Source organism: Pleurodeles waltl, chromosome 12, assembly GCF_031143425.1.
Source record: "Pleurodeles waltl isolate 20211129_DDA chromosome 12, aPleWal1.hap1.20221129, whole genome shotgun sequence".
In the NCBI taxonomy this organism is placed as follows: domain Eukaryota; kingdom Metazoa; phylum Chordata; class Amphibia; order Caudata; family Salamandridae; genus Pleurodeles; species Pleurodeles waltl.
In genome coordinates, this window is record NC_090451.1 from 335115012 (window position 1) to 335130562 (window position 15551).

Below are 15551 nucleotides of genomic sequence, written 5' to 3' on the forward strand. Positions count from 1 at the left end.
ACCCTGAGCACCTCCAGTATCCCACCATGCCTCAGGGGTGAAGGAGAGGTGACAGTTGGTTCAGTTAGGTCAGTACTTTTTTACGGTGACAATCTGTGTAGCCGATTCGCAAGATAGTCTGTCCTGCACTTCTAGGAGATGTGCGTCCAGGGAGGAGGGTGGGTTGTTTATGACTTTGATGAGGATACCCCTGGAAGAGAACTAGGATTTACAGGTAAGTAACTTATCCTTCTCTTCCAGGGGATCCTCATCAATAGTCATAAACATTGAATAGATTAGCAAGCCCATCCCTAAACTCTGAGGACTGTCTAATAGAAGTGCAGGAATAGATATGTATCATGCAAACAAATTTCTCAGAGAGGCTTGCCCCACTTGGGCGTCTGCTCTTGCATCTGAGTCCAAACAGTAATGTCTAGTAAATGTATGTACAGACTTCCATGTAGCAGCCTTACAAATGTCAGATATTGGAACATTGTTAAGGAGGGCAGCAGTAGCCGCTTTTCCCCTTGTGGAATGCGCTTTAGGTCTAGCCAGTAGTTTGTTAGCCAACTGGTAAGCATTAACAATACAAGAAACTATCCATCTTGATATTGTTCGTTTAGATGCTGCCTCTCCTGTCCTAGAATGACCATAATTTACAAACAAGTGGTTGGAATGTCTAATCAATTTTGTTTTATCCAAATAAAATTTTAGCACTCTTTCAGATCTAGGGAGTGCAACGCTTTCTCCGCCGGAGTCTCCGGATTGGGGAAGAAAGTCGGTAGAGAAATAGTCTGATTGATGTGGAATTCTGACACCACCTTCGGTAGGAATGATGGGTGAGTTTGCAGAACTACTCTATTGTCGTGAAAGACTGTGTACGGTTCTTTGGAAGACAAAGCCTGAATTTCACTGACCCTCCTCGCGGAAGTAATGGCTACCAAAAAAGCCGTCTTCCACGTAAGGTGTTGCAAAGAGGCTTTGTGTATAGGTTCGAAAGGACGGCCCATAAGTTTTGACAGTACTATGTTCAGTTCCCATGGAGGGGAGGGTCTCCGAATGGGCAGAAACTTTTTTCAAACCTTCCAAGAAATCCTTGACTACTGGTTTCGTAAAGAAGGATTCCTGAGAAGGTGACTTACGATAGGCTGTAATGGCAGACAAATGTACCTTAATAGATGATACCTGCAGACCGGACTTTGCCAGATGGAGTAAGTAAGACAATAGGACGTCCTCCTGAGCCCGTATGGGATTCTGACCTTGCTGACAGAACCATATGTAGAACCTCTTCCACTTAAACGCGTAAGAACGCCGTGTGGAAGGTCGTCTGGACTCCTTTAAGATGTTCATGCACTCCTGCGAGAGCCCTAGGTGCCCATACTGCAGGAATTCAGGAGCCATGCTGTCAAGCTCAGAGAGGGTAGGTTGGGATGCAGAACCCTGCCTTCCATCCTGCTCAGAAGATCCGGTCTGCACGGCAGCCTCCTGTGAGGTTGTTCCGATAGGTCGAGGAGATCTGTGTACCAGAATTGACGGGCCATTGCGGAGCTAAGAGAATCATTCTGGTGCTGGATCTGTAAAGTTTGTTGATCACTGCCAGTATGAGGGGAATCGGTGGAAAAGCGTAGAGAAATATCCCTGACCAGTCGATCAACAGGGCATTCCCTCGTGATCCCGGACGGTAGAACCTGGATGCGAAGTCTGGGCATTTCTTGTTTACCTCGTCTGCGAAGAGATCCAATTGAGGTCGACCCCATTGAGCGAAGATGTCTTTGACGACTTCGCCGTGTAGGACCCAATCGTGGGCGTCCTCTAGGTGTCTGCTCAGGAAATCTGCTTCCACGTTTTGTTGACCTGGTAGGTGAACCGCTGTAAGCGACATTCCTCTCGCCAGGAGCCAATGCCAGATTGTTTGAGACTCCCGAGATAGAGGTAGGGACCTCGTTCCCCCTTGTCTGTTCAAATAGTACATTGTGGTCGTATTGTCCGTTTGTATTAGGAGAGATTTCCCCTGAATCGATGGAGCAAAAGACTTGAGAGCCAGATGGACCGCTCTGAGCTCCAGCAGATTGATGTGGTACTTCCTTTCGTTGTCGGACCACAGGCCCTGAGCTTGAAGGGGACCTAGATGAGCCCCCCATCCCTGAAGAGACGCATCCGTTACCAGAGTGTCGGATGGAATTACCTGGTGAAACGGAGCTCCTACTGACAGGTGAGGTCTGTGCATCCACCATTGCAATGACTGACGTGCTGCTATCGGCAGCAGCACTCTGTCCTCCCAGCGACCTCTCTTTTGGCTCCAGTTGTTCTCCAACGCCTCTTGGAGGGGCCTCATGTGCAGCCTGGCATTTGGGACAATGAAAATGCATGATGCCATGGAGCCCATCAGAGATGTCACTTGACGGGCCGTAGGTGCGTCGGATTTTAACAGGTCTTGACACTTTTTCTTTATTTATAATAGTCGTTCCTCCGAAGGATACACTCTTTGGAGCTCTGTGTTTAGTATAGCTCCCAGGTAGTGGAGGTTCTGTGTTGGAATCAAGGTGGACTTTTGGTAGTTGACTTGAAGACCTAGAGACTCAAAAACCTTGAGCACAATGTCCCGATGGGTTCTCGCCTGATCCGGAGAGGAGGCTTTCAGTAGCCAGTCGTCTAGGTATGGGTAGATGAATATTTTTTGTTTTCGAAGATGTGCCACTACCACACATCGAGAAGACGCGGGGCAGATTTCAGGCCGAATGGTAGCACTTTGAACTGATAGTGCTGTGAGGCTATCTGGAAGCGCAGGAATTTCCGATGCTTGGGAACTATCGGGATGTGAAAGTATGCACCCTGCAGGTCGATGGAGCACATCCAGTCTCCCTGATGTAGCGGAGGGAAAATCTGGTGAAGAGCCAGCATCCTGAACTTTTGCTTTCCTATGTACTTGTTCAGAAGCCGTAAGTCCAGAATCGGTCTGAAAACGCCCTCTCAGCCTTTTTTCGCCACCAGAAAATAACAGGAGTAAACCCCCTTTCCTCTGTGCGCAAGTGGAACTTTTTCTATTGCCTTCTTTCGTAAGAGGGCGAGAGCCTCTTTGCGCAATAGGCTGACGTGAGATGGATTGCATTTGGCTGGTGGCAAGTGCGGTGGAGGTTGTCTGAAAAGAAGAGAGTAGCCATTTTCGACAATGTTGAGCACCCATTTGTCTTTTGTGATAGAGTGCCACTCGTGAAGAAAATCTGTGATACTTCCCCCCCACCGGAGTGGTGCACAGTGTTGAGGGAAGCGAGTTCTCATTGCTTAGCCGGCGCTTTGGGTGTGGACTGTTGAGGTCTACTTGACCCTCGTTCCCTTGTGGCCTTACGAGCCTGAAAAGAAGGGCGTCCCTGCCTTTGCTGTGGCCTCTGGGACCAGTGAGGGGTTTGAACCCTCTGCTGGAAAGGGCGCCTGTCATAAGGCCTATACCTCCGCCTGAAGTCCTTCTTCCTTTCCAGGCCTACTGCCCTCATGGTGTCCACTTCAGTCTTCATGCGCGCCATTTCTTCGTCCGTATGGGTACCAAACAGCGAGTTCCCGTTGAATGGAAGATTTAGGATGCGCTGTTGTGCTTCCTGTTTTAAACCAGTCAATCTCAACCAGGAAGACCTTCTTGCACAGATTCCATGTGCATACCCATGTGCAGCTAAGTCTGCCCCATCTGCCACTGCGCTGATGACTTGGTTGGATACCAGACATCCCTCTTGCAGGATCTCTTGGAAGTCCTGTCTGTCTTCCCTAGGTAATATTTCTGTGAACCTGGAGAGAGTCCCACAGAGAACGGTCCTATCTGCCTAGGAGTGCAGACGTGCTGGAGACCTTCATTACAGATGCCGCCGTGCCGCACATTTTTCTCCCCAGAGAGTCTAGATGTCTGCTCTCTTTGTCCGGTGGGACCGTGGAGGATGATGCCACTGAGTGAGTTTTTCGGGCTGCTGCCAATATTACGGAGTCCGGCGGCGGATCCTTTCTTAGGAATAAAGGATCTTGTTCAGGCGCTTTATATTTTTTCAAAATTCTAGCAGGAGCAGATTTGAGGGTGGCTGGCGCCAAAAAAAGTGTCCATGGTTGGCTGCAACAGACCAGGCACTAGCGGCAGTAGCTTTTTCGAAACTGCTCTATGTTGTAGAGTCTCAAAAATGACTGATGAGGTTGATGGTTCTGGAACCTCTATATTTAACTTCTGTGCTCCCCTGAAAAGTACCTCATTAAAAGTAGTGATGTCATCCACCAGTGAAACTCTAGCCGGTGGAGAATCTGTTAAGGTGGGGGAGTATCGTCCGACGGATGACCCGGACGATGACCAAGAGGGCGATCTTCTGTGTCCTGATCGTGACCTAGATCGTCGCCGGGAACGTGACCTGCTGTGAGATGCTGTAACAGAGCGCCCAGGCCTCGTGGTCGGTTGGCGAGAAGCAGAACGAGCCTGTCCTGCACGCGCTGTCGGTGATGGCGTTCTCGGGAGAGAGGCAGTAGGAGAGTACATCCGTGAGTACTGCGAATCCGGGGAGGCCGCTGGTCTGTTAAGGCTCTCCAACCATCTTGGTGACAGATTGATGGGTGAAACATGCCCCGATGATGCCGCTCTCAAACAAGATGAATCACTCCTTATGGAGACCACTGGAGATGGAGCGGCCTTATCTGCTGGCGGAAGTCGATGTTCTACTCCCTGCGAGACAGGTAAAACCTGCGTCGACAGCTGTACTGACGTCGAAGGAAGCGCCGCCGGTTGTTCTTGCCTCGACGTTGAGTGTCTTGACGTTAAACGGCGATCTCTGGACCTCGACCTGCTCGCCGTCGTGTGCCTCGACGTGGAGCGGTGGGCGGCCGACGGCAGATGTTGCTCTCGCCGCCGTGGCGATTTCGACGTCGTGTCTCTTGACGTCGAGGGGTGCGAGGCCTTCGGCGGCGAATGGGCGCGCCGGTGATGGCTCGACGTCGATCGGCGGGCTGCCGTCGACGGAGATATGCCCCTGCGATGGCCATGTTCTCTCGACGTCGTATCCTTCGACGTCGGGCGGGTCGCCGTCGATCTATGGCGGTGAGATGGTGGCAGCGACGACGTCGACTGGGAACAAACAGGTACTTTCCTACCTGCTGACGTCGACCTAGCCATTCTCTCCTGAGAGTGGCTTGTTGGCTGCCTGGGAAGCGAAGAGGATGCTGTTTTCTGCCTCTCGTGAAGCCCAATCTTTTCTCTGTCCTTCAGAGTCCTCTTTGACATGTTGTTGCAGTGTTTGCAAGTGTCAGGGCAGTGCCTCTGAGGCTGGCACACAATACAAAGAGTGTGTGGATCTGACTGGGCCTTCTTCTTCCCACAGGAAGGGTATTTCACAAAAAGGGAAGGCATTTTTCTGTCAGAAAAAACTGCCAAAGTCAGAAAATGTTAGATGTCGAGTAAAATAGGAAAAAACACTGTTTTAAAGTATTTTTCTGAGAAAAACGGAGAGCTCAATGCTCCAGGATCCTCTCAGAAGAAGCCGGAAAAAAGAACTGACCTAACTGTGAACCAACTGTCACCTCTCCTTCACCCCTGAGGCATGGTGGGATACTGGAGGTGCTCAGGGTCTTAAAGGCACGGTGCCAAAGTTTTTATGGTTCTCCTGTGTTAACCTGCATGCAGCCTATTGGCTAAGAATGCTCCATTGCTTTTCAATGTAGTTTTTTTCTCTTTGTCTCTAGTGATTACTACTGCTTATTTCCCTAAGCCCAGTTTTGGGGCTTGGGTAGATATTTATTCTCTATTGTAATTTTATAAAGATCAAAAAAAAAAAAAAAAAAAAAAAAAACTTCATAGAAATAAAGCATTTTGGCTTGTTTATGATTATAGCCTGCATTGCTGTTTTACACATGTATATATGAGTTTAGTATGAAAATGAAAATGTCACTTACCCAGTGTACATCTGTTCGTGGCATCAGTCGCAGTAGATTCGCATGTTTTGCAATAGCTCGCCATCTGGTGTTGGGCCGGAGTGTTACAAGTTGTTTTTCTTCGAAGAAGTCTTTCGAGTCACGGGACCGAGTGACTCCTCCTTTTGTCTCCATTGCACATGGGCGTCGACTCCATCTTCGATTGTTTTTCCCCGCAGAGGGTGAGGTAGGAGTTGAATTGTAGTAATAGTGCCCATGCAATGGAGTGACTAAGTATGCACCTATTTAAGCTTGAGATGATACATATATAAATAGTTGAAGGTAACTTCCAAACTGCTACAGGCTCCCGGGGAGGCGGGTGGGCACATGCGAATCTACTGCGACTGATGCCACGAACAGATGTACACTGGGTAAGTGACATTTTCAGTTCGATGGCATCTGTCGCTGTAGATACGCATGTTTTGCATAGACTAGTAAGCAGTTATCTCCCCAAAAGCAGTGGATCAGCCTGTAGGAGTGGAAGTAGTCTGAAATAATGTTCTTAATACGGCTTGACCTACTGTGGCTTGTTGTGCGGATAACACGTCTACACAGTAGTGCTTGGTGAATGTGTGAGGCGTAGACCATGTGGCTGTCTTACATATTTCTTGCATTGGGATGTTTCCTAGAAAGGCCATGGTAGCACCTTTCTTTCTGGTTGAGTGTGCCCTTGGTGTAATGGGCAGCCGTCGTTTAGCTTTAAGGTAGCAGATTTGGATGCATTTAACTATCCATCTGGCTATACCTTGTTTTGATATTGGGTTTCCTGCATGAGGTTTTTGAAATGCAATAAAGAGTTGTTTAGTCTTTCTGATGTTTTTTGTTCTGTCAATGTAATACATCAATGCTCTTTTGACATCTAATGTATGTAGTGCCCTTTCAGCTACGGTATCTGGCTGTGGAAAGAACACTGGAAGTTCCACTGTTTGATTTAGATGGAACGGTGAAATAACCTTTGGCAAAAATTTAGGATTGGTCCTTAGGACGACCTTATTCTTGTGTAGTTGTATAAAAGGTACACACGAAAGTACGGGGTTCTCTAAAAGCGGACGTCGCGGATATTAGCGTAGTCCTAGGTTGTATTTATTCCAATTTGGAAGGGTAACGTCAGTTGGAAATTACCGAGTGGAACAGCGAGGGGAGGGAAGAAGGGAATTTCCTTTTACGGACTAGGTGGTCTCACACACTATATAGTGTCATGCTTCATCATTTGACCACCTAGACCCACCCAGGTAGGACAGTGCCACCTGGGCGGACTCAACCTCACTGTTAAAGGAACAGGAGGGAGTGCGTAAATAAACTTGTTTCTGGAAAGATCGGGATCCAGCTAATCTACTGAAAAACTAAAAACACCTAAGCAGACACCTGTGAAGAGCAACAAATTTAATGGTGGTGTCTGTCTGGTGTAGTTAAAAAAGGGGGGTTGGGACACCTCTGTGAGGACAAGGACTCACAGGGTCACCTAACTAATTACTAGCCAACATGTTTCTGCCCTCAAAAGTGAGCCAATGAAGGTCTCGGGGCATTCGTCAGGGCCTAGGATCCCTACGTCTCACGTTGGAGGAAAATACTCTATGGGGAAATCAAAGAGTGAGAAAATGAAAAAAGAAGAATGATCTACATTACCCAAGGAATTACCTTGAGGCGGCCTATGGGGAGAAAAACAATTAATTAGCACTCTGGTGGCACACAGCACTGCAAAACCAACCAACTACACACGTGTCAAGGGGATGCATTCATGCACGAAACACATATGTTCAAAAAAGGTAAAATACATGCGTGGAGTGACTGAGTGGGTATATCTACACAAGTGGACAGTCCTATCAATGCAGGGAATTATAGTTCTTACCCTTTTCTTAGAGGCAGCTAGCCTCTGGTATCCAGGAGGGGGAGTGTCCCCTTATAGTCACACACTAAGGGATAGAGATGAACATAAAGACGAAGTGAGGAGAGGAACAGAAGTAGGCAGAATAGATACAGAGGGAGCAATAGGGGGGGGGAAGGGAAAAGAAAGTTCCCAGTAGGAACCCACTATTGCTGGTAGAAAAATACTGGTTAAGAGAAACCGAAGTGACTATAGACAAAAAAAGTAAGATTAAAAGCAATAAGGGCTTATCTGTGTTGCCTGTGATCCGGTATGCCACTCACTACATCAAAGGGGACGCTCGCCGTGCGCCTACTTCGTCCTCTCCTTGGACCGCTTGTGACAAGTGGCTGAGGGAGAACGGTCTATTTATGGCTGTAAGAAATTCCAGGTGCGCCCTGTTAGCGCGTAAATTAGAGTTCAATTAATGTTAATCACCGCCGCGGGCCTCTTTGCGTTACTAGCCTCGATATGATTGCCGTAATGGCGGGCGCACCGGCCAAGCCGGGGCGCCGGCATGAATGTGATCGAGTGCAGAGGCGGGCCTCTTTAGGTTGATGGCGCGATGTGCTTTGCAGCACCCGCCGGCGCCCCAGCAGTGCTGGGGCGCCGGCATGAATGCGGGCGAGTGCAAGGGTGGGGCCCGAGCCGGAAGATTCCGGCCCGAGCGCCACCAGCGGAAGGCTCGCGTTTACAGTGGCCGCTGGGAAATGTAGTTCCCAGCGGTCCCGTAGCCCAAAGGGCTAAGAAAAAAAAGAAAAAACGAGGAAAAACGAGGGAAAGGATAAAGAAAAGAAAGGAGAGGGGGGGGGGGGGGAAAAAAGAGGGGGGGGGAAAAAGAAAGAAAGGGAGGAGGGAGAAGGGATATTGTAGAAGAAATGCAACCGGGGGGGGGGGGGGGGTGGGGAAAGGGGAAGAAAAAGATAGAGCAGAAGCGGACGGAAGGGAGGACTCATAAATTAGTCAGAGAAATCATTTATTGAGTGTGAACCAAGGGATCTCATCATTAAGACCATTGGTGTCCGTGTGTAATCTCCAGACCCAACGTTGTTCGGTCTGGAGCAATCTCTGTGTCATATTGGAGGACGATGGAGATAGTTGCTCAATGACCGTCCAGTGTAAATCATCTGCCGAATGTTTTTCCAGAAGGAAGTGGTTGGTCAATTTAGTAGCCTCTCGTTTACAACGGATCGTACTCCTATGTTCACAGATTCTCGTGGCGACCTTTCTAGATGTCATTCCCACGTATTTAAGGTTACAGGGGCATCTAATCAAATATATCACGTTTTTGCTGTTACAGTTGGTTAGGGATCTTTGAGCCCATGGAGTCTTAAGGTCTAGGTCTATTGTGGTTGACTTTTTGGTGAAACAGCAGACACTGCAGTTGCCACATGGGTAATGTCCTCTTGGTGGTGGGAGGCCCCATAGTGTGGTTAGTGTCGTCAGGGAATTGTTTTTTTCTTCTTTGGGTCTTGTGTGGACAACCATGTCCCGTATGTTTGTGGCTCTTTTAAACGCATGTAGTGGCTGCTGAAAAGGTAAACCACCAGATATAAGGATTTTCCACTCATCATTGATGATTTTCTGAATCTTATTGGATAGTGGATTGAAGGTAGTCACACACACAATTTGTTCAGTGTCAGACGTCCTAGTGCGTGGTTGTAGTAGTTGGTCCCTATTATTATTCCCCGCTCTTTTGTATGCTCTCTTCACCAGATGTGTGGGATAATCCTTGGTTTGCAGCTTACTAACCAATTTCTCAGCGTGTTTGCGGTAGTTTGTGAGGGTGGAACAATTCCGTCGTAGACGTAAGAATTGACCAACCGGGAGATTCTCCCTCAGGGACCTTGGGTGGAAGCTTTTGAATTGGAGCAGGTTATTCCGATCTGTGGGCTTATAATAGACCTCTGTGGCTAGAGCCCCATTGCTTTCATAGATTGATAGGTCAAGAAATGCTAGTTGGTTGTCACCTATGGTCATGGTGAAGTTCAGGAAAGGGTTAGCTGTATTTAACCAATTTACAAAATTCATCGCCTCATCTCTAGTTCCTGTCCAGACCAATAGAATGTCATCTATATATCGTTTCCAGAGTTTAATCTGCTGGGAAAACGGGTTGTCATCGTGGTTGACTACCTGTCTCTCAAAGTGATCAACATAGAGACATGCTAGGCTAGGTGCGAAAGTGCTACCCATAGATGTACCCTGTATTTGCAGGAAAAAGTTATCCTCAAACTTGAAGTAGTTCCTTGTGAGAGCCAAATGTGCCAAGTCAAGTATGAAGTCAGGCGGTGTACGTGACTCTCCTCTATTGGCTTCCAAAAGGTCGCTAATGACCTGCAGAGTGGCCTCCTGGGGAATGTTGGTGTATAGGGATTCTACATCCAGGGTGATCAACAGTTCTCTAGTTGTGTCAAAAGCCACAGAGTCTAATAAGACTAACACATCCGTCGTGTCTTTTAGGTAAGTAGGAATTCTTCTGACCAATGGCTGAAGGAAGAAATCCACAAATTGAGACAGGGGTTCTAGAACCGATCCGATCCCGGATACAATCGGTCTCCCTGGTGGGGGAATTTTCCCTTTATGCATTTTAGGGAGAATATAAAAGTAGGGAATCCTAGGGTTAGCCTGTATCAGGAAGTCTGCCTCATGTCGAGTAATCCAGTCGTTCTCTAAGCCCTTCATCACGAAAAAGGAAATTTCATCTTGAATATCAGGTGTGGGGTCTCGAGATAAGCGTTTATAATGGTGGGTGTTACCCAACAGACGTTTGCACTCATCTCTATACATTTTAAGTGGAGAAATTACCGTTGCTCCCCCTTTGTCTGCTGGTTTAATGATTATCATGGGGTCAGATGTCAGGCCTTTCAGAGCTGAAAGCTCGGCCGTACTCATATTCTGGTATGTTTTTTTGGTGGTCCCAGTAAGTGCGTTGACCTTTAGGGATACTGATTTCTCAAAAGCCAGGACCTCGGGGGGCATCTGTCCCGTGGTTGGGCAGAAGGTGGACTTTGGGCGTAGGCCAGTGTTTTTGTCTGAAGCCTCGTACTGTTTCTCCAAGAAGAACGTTTTCAAGCGTATCTTTCGAAACAAACCCGCTAGTTCTGTTCGGGTTTTAAATAAGTCAATTTTGGGCGTGGGCACAAAGTTTAAGCCCTTGTTTAGTGCCTTAGTTTCAATTTCACTCAGAACCCGGTTACTCAGATTGATAATGTTATCTGTTTGATTATCCGTCAGGCTCGTTACAGTGTTTTTACCCATGTGGCAACTGCAGTGTCTGCTGTTTCACCAAAAAGTCAACCACAATAGACCTAGACCTTAAGACTCCATGGGCTCAAAGATCCCTAACCAACTGTAACAGCAAAAACGTGATATATTTGATTAGATGCCCCTGTAACCTTAAATACGTGGGAATGACATCTAGAAAGGTCGCCACGAGAATCTGTGAACATAGGAGTACGATCCGTTGTAAACGAGAGGCTACTAAATTGACCAACCACTTCCTTCTGGAAAAACATTCGGCAGATGATTTACACTGGACGGTCATTGAGCAACTATCTCCATCGTCCTCCAATATGACACAGAGATTGCTCCAGACCGAACAACGTTGGGTCTGGAGATTACACACGGACACCAATGGTCTTAATGATGAGATCCCTTGGTTCACACTCAATAAATGATTTCTCTGACTAATTTATGAGTCCTCCCTTCCGTCCGCTTCTGCTCTATCTTTTTCTTCCCCTTTCCCCCCCCCTCCCCCCCCCCCCCGGTTGCATTTCTTCTACAATATCCCTTCTCCCTCCTCCCTTTCTTTCTTTCCCCCCCCCCTCTTTTCCCCCCCCCCCCCCTCTCCTTTCTTTTCTTTATCCTTTCCCTCGTTTTTCCTCGTTTTTTCTTTTTTTTCTTAGCCCTTTGGGCTACGGGACCGCTGGGAACTACATTTCCCAGCGGCCACTGTAAACGCGAGCCTTCCGCTGGTGGCGCTCGGGCCGGAATCTTCCGGCTCGGGCCCCACCCTTGCACTCGCCCGCATTCATGCCGGCGCCCCAGCACTGCTGGGGCGCCGGCGGGTGCTGCAAAGCACATCGCGCCATCAACCTAAAGAGGCCCCGCCTCTGCACTCGATCACATTCATGCCGGCGCCCCGGCTTGGCCGGTGCGCCCGCCATTACGGCAATCATATCGAGGCTAGTAACGCAAAGAGGCCCGCGGCGGTGATTAACATTAATTGAACTCTAATTTACGCGCTAACAGGGCGCACCTGGAATTTCTTACAGCCATAAATAGACCGTTCTCCCTCAGCCACTTGTCACAAGCGGTCCAAGGAGAGGACGAAGTAGGCGCACGGCGAGCGTCCCCTTTGATGTAGTGAGTGGCATACCGGATCACAGGCAACACAGATAAGCCCTTATTGCTTTTAATCTTACTTTTTTTGTCTATAGTCACTTCGGTTTCTCTTAACCAGTATTTTTCTACCAGCAATAGTGGGTTCCTACTGGGAACTTTCTTTTCCCTTCCCCCCCCCTATTGCTCCCTCTGTATCTATTCTGCCTACTTCTGTTCCTCTCCTCACTTCGTCTTTATGTTCATCTCTATCCCTTAGTGTGTGACTATAAGGGGACACTCCCCCTCCTGGATACCAGAGGCTAGCTGCCTCTAAGAAAAGGGTAAGAACTATAATTCCCTGCATTGATAGGACTGTCCACTTGTGTAGATATACCCACTCAGTCACTCCACGCATGTATTTTACCTTTTTTGAACATATGTGTTTCGTGCATGAATGCATCCCCTTGACACGTGTGTAGTTGGTTGGTTTTGCAGTGCTGTGTGCCACCAGAGTGCTAATTAATTGTTTTTCTCCCCATAGGCCGCCTCAAGGTAATTCCTTGGGTAATGTAGATCATTCTTTTTTCATTTTCTCACTCTTTGATTTCCCCATAGAGTATTTTCCTCCAACGTGAGACGTAGGGATCCTAGGCCCTGACGAATGCCCCGAGACCTTCATTGGCTCACTTTTGAGGGCAGAAACATGTTGGCTAGTAATTAGTTAGGTGACCCTGTGAGTCCTTGTCCTCACAGAGGTGTCCCAACCCCCCTTTTTTAACTACACCAGACAGACACCACCATTAAATTTGTTGCTCTTCACAGGTGTCTGCTTAGGTGTTTTTAGTTTTTCAGTAGATTAGCTGGATCCCGATCTTTCCAGAAACAAGTTTATTTACGCACTCCCTCCTGTTCCTTTAACAGTGAGGTTGAGTCCGCCCAGGTGGCACTGTCCTACCTGGGTGGGTCTAGGTGGTCAAATGATGAAGCATGACACTATATAGTGTGTGAGACCACCTAGTCCGTAAAAGGAAATTCCCTTCTTCCCTCCCCTCGCTGTTCCACTCGGTAATTTCCAACTGACATTCCACTGACGTTACCCTTCCAAATAGGAATAAATACAACCTAGGACTACGCTAATATCCGCGACGTCCGCTTTTAGAGAACCCCGTACTTTCGTGTGTACTTTGAATTATAGGGAGCTAAGTACGGAGTGTTCCTCCATAGTTATCCCCCCTCCTCCCTCTTCCTCTCTCCATGTGTAATGGTTGTATAAAAGGTTCCTGTATTGTAAACGCCTGAATTTCGCTTACTCTTCTTAGGGAAGTAATGGCGATGAGAAATGCCACCTTCCAGGTTAGGAACTGTATTTCGCAGGAGTGCTTGGGTTCAAAAGGTGGACCCATAAGTCTAGTTAGGACAACATTTAGATTCCATGAAGGAACAGGTGGTGTTCTTGGTGGTATAATTCTCCTAAGGCCCTCCATGAATGCTTTAATGACTGGTATTTTATATAGGGAAGTTGAATAGGTAGTCTGCAGGTATGCAGATATTGCTGCAAGGTGTATTTTAATGGAAGAGAAAGCCAGGTTAGATTTTTGTAAGTGAAGCAAGTAACCCACTACATGTTCTGGAGTTGTGTGTAATGGTTGTATTTGATTAATATGGCAGTAGCAAACAAACCTCTTCCATTTACTTGCATAGCAGTGCCTGGTGGATGGCCTTCTGGCTTGTTTTATGACTTCCATACATTCTTGGGTAAGTTGTAAGTGCCCGAATTCTAGGATTTCAGGAGCCAGATTGCTAGATTCAGCGATGCTGGATCTGGGTGTCTGATCTTTTGGTTGTGCTGTGTCAACAGATCTGGCCTGTTGGGCAATTTGATGCAGGGTACTACGGATAGGTCTAGCAGCGTTGTGTACCAGGGTTGCCTTGCCCAAGTTGGTGCTATTAATATGAGTTTGAGTTTGTTTTGACTGAGTTTGTTTACCAGGTAAGGAAGGAGAGGGAGAGGAGGAAAAGCGTAAGCAAATATCCCTGACCAGTTCATCCATAGGGCATTGCCTTGGGATTGTTTGTGTGGGTATCTGGATGCGAAGTTTTGGCATTTTGCGTTCTCCTTTGTCGCAAAACAAGTCTATCTGAGGTGTTCCCCAGAGTTTGAAATAAGTGTTCAGAATTTGGGGGTGAATTTCCCATTCGTGGACCTGTTGGTGATCTCGAGAGAGATTGTCTGCGAGTTGATTTTGGATCCCTGGTATAAATTGTGCTATTAGGCGAATTTGGTTGTGAATTGCCCAACGCCAAATTTTTTGTGCTAGCAGGCTTAACTGCGTGGAGTGCGTCCCCCCTTGCTTGTTTAGATAATACATTGTTGTCATGTTGTCTGTTTTGACGAGAATGTATTTGTGAACTATTATTGGTTGGAAAGCTTTTAGTGCTTGAAAAACTGCTAGAAGTTCTAGGTGATTTATATGCAGTTTTGTTTGATGAACGTTCCATTGTCCTTGTATGCTGTGTTGATCGAGGTGTGCTCCCCACCCTGTCATGGAAGCATCTGTTGTTATTACGTATTGTGGCACTGGGTCTTGGAAAGGCCGCCCTTTGTTTAAATTTATTTTGTTCCACCACAGAAGCGAGAGGTAAGTTTGGCGGTCTATTAACACCCAGATCTAGAAGGTGACCCTGTGCTTGTGACCATTGTGATGCTAGGCACTGTTGTAAGGGCCTCATGTGCAGTCTTGCGTTTGGGACAATGGCTATGCATGAAGACATCATGCCTAGGAGTTGTAATATCATCTTTGCTTGTATTCTTTGTGTTGGATACATGCGTTGTATGATGGTGTTGAAATTTTGAATTCTTTGTGGACTTGGAGTGGCTACTCCTTTTGATGTGTCTATTATGGCTCCCAGGTATTGTTGTACCTTGCGCGGCAGAATTTTGGATTTTGTGAAATTGACGGTGAACCCTAGTTTGAAGAGGGTTTGTATGATATGATTTGTGTGATTTGAGCACTCTATTAACGAATGGGCCTTGATTAGCCAGTCGTCTAGATATGGGAACACATGTATTTGCTGCCTTCTTATGTGTGCAGCGACTACCGCTAGACATTTGGTAAAGACTCTTGGTGCGGTTGTTAATCCGAAAGGCAGTACCTTGAATTGGTAATGTATTCCCTTGAATACAAACCTTAGGTATTTCCTGTGCGATGGGGTGTATTGGTATATGGAAATAAGCATCCTTGAGGTCTAAAGTTGCCATGTAGTCGTGTAGTTTTAGCAATGGCAATACTTCTTGTAGTGTGACCATGTGAAAGTGGTCTGATTTGATGAAAGTGTTCACTACTCTGAGGTCTAGGATTGGTCTCAGCGTTTTGTCCTTCTTTGGTATCAGAAAGTACAGTGAGTAAACTCCTGTGTTTATTTGTGTGTTTGGCACTAATTCGATTGCATTATTTTG

At 47.2% G+C, this 15551-nt stretch overlaps 1 protein-coding gene across 3 annotated transcripts in view; it reads right to left on the reverse strand.

The window, feature by feature from the left end:
- The window catches only part of LSM14A (LSM14A mRNA processing body assembly factor), a 399547-nt gene that overhangs the window by 113278 nt on the left and 270718 nt on the right, over window positions 1-15551 (reverse strand). The gene's annotated exons all lie outside the window — the stretch shown is intronic.